Source organism: Centroberyx gerrardi, chromosome 8 (genome assembly GCF_048128805.1).
Source record: "Centroberyx gerrardi isolate f3 chromosome 8, fCenGer3.hap1.cur.20231027, whole genome shotgun sequence".
In the NCBI taxonomy this organism is placed as follows: domain Eukaryota; kingdom Metazoa; phylum Chordata; class Actinopteri; order Beryciformes; family Berycidae; genus Centroberyx; species Centroberyx gerrardi.
Genome location: NC_136004.1, coordinates 1956961 through 1962576, shown reverse-complemented (window position 1 = coordinate 1962576; position 5616 = coordinate 1956961). Strand labels below are relative to the sequence as shown.

Below are 5616 nucleotides of genomic sequence, written 5' to 3'. Positions count from 1 at the left end.
CATTACTAAAATCTTTTTTGCTGCTGTAAGACCAGAGAATAATTATTTTTTTTGTTTGCCTAATATATTGAAGGAGGATTCATCATTCAACAATATAACATTAGGTAAACATGGTATTTCAGTGCCAATAATATCTGATAAGACCTGTACAATCTGTACCAAAAATGATCTTACACCTGGACATTCCCAAAACATATGGATGTAGGTGCCGATTGACCTTTGTGAACAAAGCGAGCAAATGGGGCTGAAATTGCTAAATACTTCTGGCCTACCTGCTTCACCGACTATGGCCCACTCAGCAGAGATCAATAACATCAAGACAGAGTTGCAGTGCATCGAGAATCTCCTCAACGATCTCCTTAATCGCCAGACAAATTTAAACTCCAAGTTGGCCTCCCTGGAACCACTGGACAACCACTTCTTTGCCGCTGCACGGACATATAGTGATGCCAGTCCCATTCCTGAATGTTCCTCCTGGGCATCAGTGGTAAAAGGTAGGAAGAGAGTTTCTCTTCCTCTGATTAACATCCATGGGGATGTCGATGAGCTTTTCAACCACTTTGCCCCCCTTGAACAATTGTCCCAGGACTCGGCTCCCTCTCTTTCCTCCGCTATCGTTACCGATCGAGCCTCATCATCCCGCAAAAAGTGATCTCATCCAGATGGTACCTCCAGATCCCGATCAAACTCCTCCTATTCCAAATGCTTAAAAAAGTCCACTCCGGTTTCAAATGTTGTTCCTAGTCCCGAGCAACATCATCCCGACGCATCTCCTAGTAGCACCCCTGGCTCCGGCATCAATTCTGATGCTACCAGTTGTAGGCACCCCCTTCTACCTGCTTCAAGTTTGCCCACAAACTCCACAACGCACGGTGCGGTTATAGTATCGGACGCCATGCCTTCATCCTCGCTGCTCCCGTTGCCGACTTCTGCTCAAGGATCTGCCTCCTCACGTTGGATCGGGCCTGTTGACGCTAGCTTGGCTAGATCAGCAGTTAGCCACCAATCCCTGTCACCAAAGATTGCTGTGTATAGCGGTGGCTACATCCCTATAAAAGGAATGGTGTGCACTTAAATAGAAATGGGACAATGGTTTTAATGTCTAATTTTATCAGGTTTGTTGCTTTTAATCTGTCCTGACGTTCCCCCTCACATACCCCCTCTCAGAAGGTTGAGCCTGCTTTAAATAGCTCTTGGGGTAATAATGGGGGTCATGGCTTCCTCTGAGAGTTCAACCTTAACCCCGCAGTCCTTCAAAATTAGAAATGGTCTAGGTCTGATACACTTGAATATTAGGAGTCTACTCCAACAATATAAGTTGGACCATTTAAAAATGTTGATTTCTCAAACGGACCCTGATATTCTTGTGCTGACCGAGACATGGCTGAATAAAAATATAAATGACTCGGAGGTAACCTTAAATAATTATAATCTGTTTAGAATTGACAGAAATACAAGGTGGTGGTGGGGTTGCTATTTATGTTAAATCAATGTTCTCTGTTACAGTTCTAACTGCTGTCACTGTTTATAAATCATTTGAATTCACATTACACATTTTGTCTGCAGTGTAGAATCTTCTGTTTTTATCTCAGCTTGGTTCAGTAGAGCACTTTTTGTTGGGATCTAGCAGCACTTGGTGAGCTATTTGTTTGTTACTGTGCTATCTTTGTGTTTTAGTTAAATCGGTGTTTAATTTGAAAGTGTGGTTTGGTGCTGAGTAGTTTCGCTGAAACTAGTTTAGGTAAAACCAGTTAAATTTCAAAGTGCTTGGCTGGGGAAGGCCAGTTGGTGTTCAAGTAGTTGTTAATTGCTGTGAGTGGCTTGAGTTCCTCTGGTGAACCGGTACTTTTAGGCACAGTCATTCTACAGCGTCAGCTGTAGCGTCAGCCTCTTGTAGTCACGAAGACTCCAGGCGCACAAAGACTATGGAGTCTATCTGCAGGAGTCAGTCGAGGGTAGGCAACGAATAGGGACACGCGGCTAGGATTGGCTAGGGTTTCTTGTAACTATTTTTCCTAGTTCACTTCTTTCCTACTTAACTGCTTTCCTGTCTGCTACACTATGTGTCTCACTCCCATCCCTGTTGTAACATCAGCTCATAGGCCCCGTAGACATGGCACTATTTTCAGGTGTAGGAACCCATGTAATCTTATTTACCCAATTTGCACCAGCAGTCCTTCTCTTACTGGAGGACTCTTGAACTGCCAGTCGGCAGTTAAGAAAACTGAGACCATCTCAGCCCATGCTCTATGTCAATCCCTCCACTTTCTGGCCCTCACTAAGACCTGGATCATACCTGAAAATACTGCCACCCCAGCATCCCTCTCTGCTACTTATTCTTTTTCTCACACCCCCAGAGCCTCTGGCCGTGGGGGAGGCACTGGACTCCTAATTTCACCCAAGTGGACTTACACTGTCATTCCTCTTTCACACCTCTCAATATCCTCTTTTGAATTCCATGCTGTTTCTGTATCTCTACCTATCAAGCTCAACATTGTGATAATCTACCGCCCCCCTGGTCAGCTTGGTGACTTCTTTGATGAGATGGATGTGCTCCTCTCCCTCTTTCCTGAGGATGGCACTCCACTCATTCTTCTGGGTGACTTCAACATCCAGCCAGACAAATTACAATCCCTGTCCTTCCTTAACTTTTTCTCATCTTTTGACCTCTCCCTCTCTCATTCTCCTCCAACTCACAAGGCAGGGAACCTGCTTGACCTCATCTTCTCCAGATCCTGCTGCACCTCAAACCTTGCTGTTACCCTTCTTCCTGTATCTGACCATCACTTTACCTTCTCCCTTCCCATCTCACCCCCCACCTCCCACTCAACACCCACTCACACTATCACCACCCGGCGTAACCTAAAAACTCTGTCACCTACCTCGCTCTCTTCTGCTATCCTTTCCTCGCTTCCCACAGCTGAGCAGTTCTCTCTCCTGTCCACTGAGGAGGCCTCCACTACTCTTCTATCCTCTCTTTCCTCCTCTCTTGACTCTCTCTGCCCACTAACCACTAAACCAGCTCGATCCTCTCCACCTGCTCCTTGGCTGTCTGAATCTCTGCAAACTCATAGAACAGAGCTTCGGGCAGCTGAGAGGAAATGGAGAAAATCGCAGCGCCCTGATGATCTCGCTGCCTACCACCTTCTCCTCTCCAACTTCACCTCTGCTGTGTCAAAGACTTCCTCCTCATCCAGTCTTCTGCCTCCAACCCCAATAATCTGTTTTCCACCTTCTCTTCCCTCCTCAACCCACCCTCCCTGCCCCCTCCCTCCTCCCTCTCAGCTGATGATTTTGTCACCTACTTTGCTAAGAAGGTGGAGGATATCAGCTGTTCCTTCCATCATCCAGCCACTAACAATACTATTCCTTACTCCAAACCTGCTTCTCTGCCCCTTGTCCCTGGGCTTGCTTCCTTCTCTCCCCTCTCCCCAGAAGATGTCCTCACACTTGTCAGGTCTAACCGAGCCACCACCTGCCCCCTTGATCCTATCCCTTCCACTCTTCTCCAAACCATCTCCACCAACATCACTCCCATCCTCACTGCCCTTATCAATTCCTCCCTGTCCTCAGGTCGTGTTCCGGCTGCTCTAAAGACTGCCAGAGTCAAGCCTCTTCTTAAGAAACCCTCCCTTGACCCTGCTGCTATCCAGAACTACAGACCTGTATCTCTTCTCTCCTTTCTATCCAAAACCCTGAAGCGAGCAGTTTCCAACCAACTCTCGCTCTATCTCTCCCAGAATGACCTCCTGGACCCTCTTCAATCTGGTTTCAAGGCATCTCACTCTGCTGAGACTGCACTCCTTGCTGTTACAGAGGCCCTGCACACTGCCAGGGCTTCATCCCTCTCCTCTGTCCTTGTCCTCTTTGACTTGTCTGCTGCTTTTGATAGAGTTGACCACCAAATCCTTCTCTCCATCCTGTCTGAACTGGGAATCACTGGATCTGCACACTCCTGGTTCACATCCTATCTGTCTAATCGCTCATACCAGGTGTCATGGAGGGGATCTCTGTCCAGACCCTGCACACTTAGCACCGGTGTCCCTCAGGGCTCAGTCCTGGGGCCCATGCTATTCTCTCTCTATACTAAATCCCTCGGTCAAGTGATCTCCTCTCATGGCTTCTCCTATCACTGTTATGCTGACGACACTCAACTCTACTTCTCCTCCCCCCCCCTCAGATACACAAATTGATGGGCACATCTCCGCATGTCTCAAAGACATCAGTGCTTGGATGTCTGTGCACCACCTCAAGCTCAATCTTGACCAAACAGTGCTACTCTTTCTCCCTGGGAAAGATTGCTGTCTCACAGACCTCTCCATCACCATTGACAACACCACTGTGTTGCCCTCTCAGACTGCCAAGAACCTAGGGGTGATCCTGGACAACCAGCTGACCTGCCTCTGCCATCAGACCTTTACAACGCATTCAGAACGCTGCAGCCCGTCTGGTGTTCAACCAACCAAAATTCTCTCACGTCACTCCCCTCTTCCAGTTGCTTCACTAGCTTCCCATCTCTGCATGCATCAAATTCAAGACACTGGTGCTCGCCTACAGAGCAGTCTATCTGCAATCTATGGTCAGGTTCCAAACCTCGCCTCGTTCCCTCCGCTCCTCCACCCTTGCAGGTCACCTTGCCCCTCCATTGCTACGTGGGCTCAGAAGTCGCTCATCCCGGTCGCGACTCTTCTCATCCCTGGCGCCACAATGGTGGAACGAGCTCCCCCCTTCTGTCAGAACGGCCGAATCTCTGCCCATCTTTTGGCGGAGACTAAAGACACATCTCTTCAGGTTACACCTGGACCCCTCTTGAACTAACCTATCTTCTTACCCTTCTTCTATATTAAAAAAAAAATAAATAAATTCTACGAATGCTACTTATTCCTATTAAAAGGCTTAGCTGATGAAGACTGTGATGCACAGTTGGTTTCACTACTGTTGACAAAATGTACTTATTGTAAGTCGCTTTGGAGAAAAGCGTCTGCTAAATGACGTAATGTAATGTAATGTAATGTAATTCACTGCTTTGAAAGTTAACCTAGGACCTAATTGCTCAGTTGCCGTCAATGGAATCTATAGACCTCCCTCAGCCCCTCTAAATGCTGTTGATGAACTGGCAGATCTTATTGCTCAATTTGGTGCCTCTGAGATGTTGATTTTGGGTGATTTTAATTTAAATTGGTTGGCTCCTATATCAGACCACCTGAATGTATGTTGTAACCTCAATTTGTTTCAACTAATCATAGATTCTACGAGACCTAATTGAAAAGATCCACCTAAATCAATTTTGTTAGACTTGATTCTGTCTAATAGAAGTGATAAGATCACAGCCTTTGAGTCTTTCAGTCTTTGATCTCGGAATTAACAACCACTGCCCAATAGCCTGCATTAGGAGCACTCGTCTACCTAAAACAAAATCTTGTGTTGTACGTTGGTGTAACCTTAAAAATTTTAATGAACAAGCCTTTTTAAATGATATACTATGCAGTGACATTTATTACACCTCTGAAATCCAGGATGTAAATCTGGCCTTGGACTACTTTAGAAAAACATTTCTTTCTGTTATCGACAGGCATGCTCCTTTTAAAAAGCACAGAATTAAAGATTGATCAACCC

The 5616-nt window shown here is 46.3% G+C and overlaps 1 pseudogene; it reads left to right on the top strand.

Moving 5' to 3' along the window:
- Positions 1 to 286: 286 nt before the first annotated feature.
- Positions 287 to 4813, top strand: LOC139916778 (uncharacterized; annotated as a pseudogene).
- Positions 4814 to 5616: the final 803 nt, after the last annotated feature.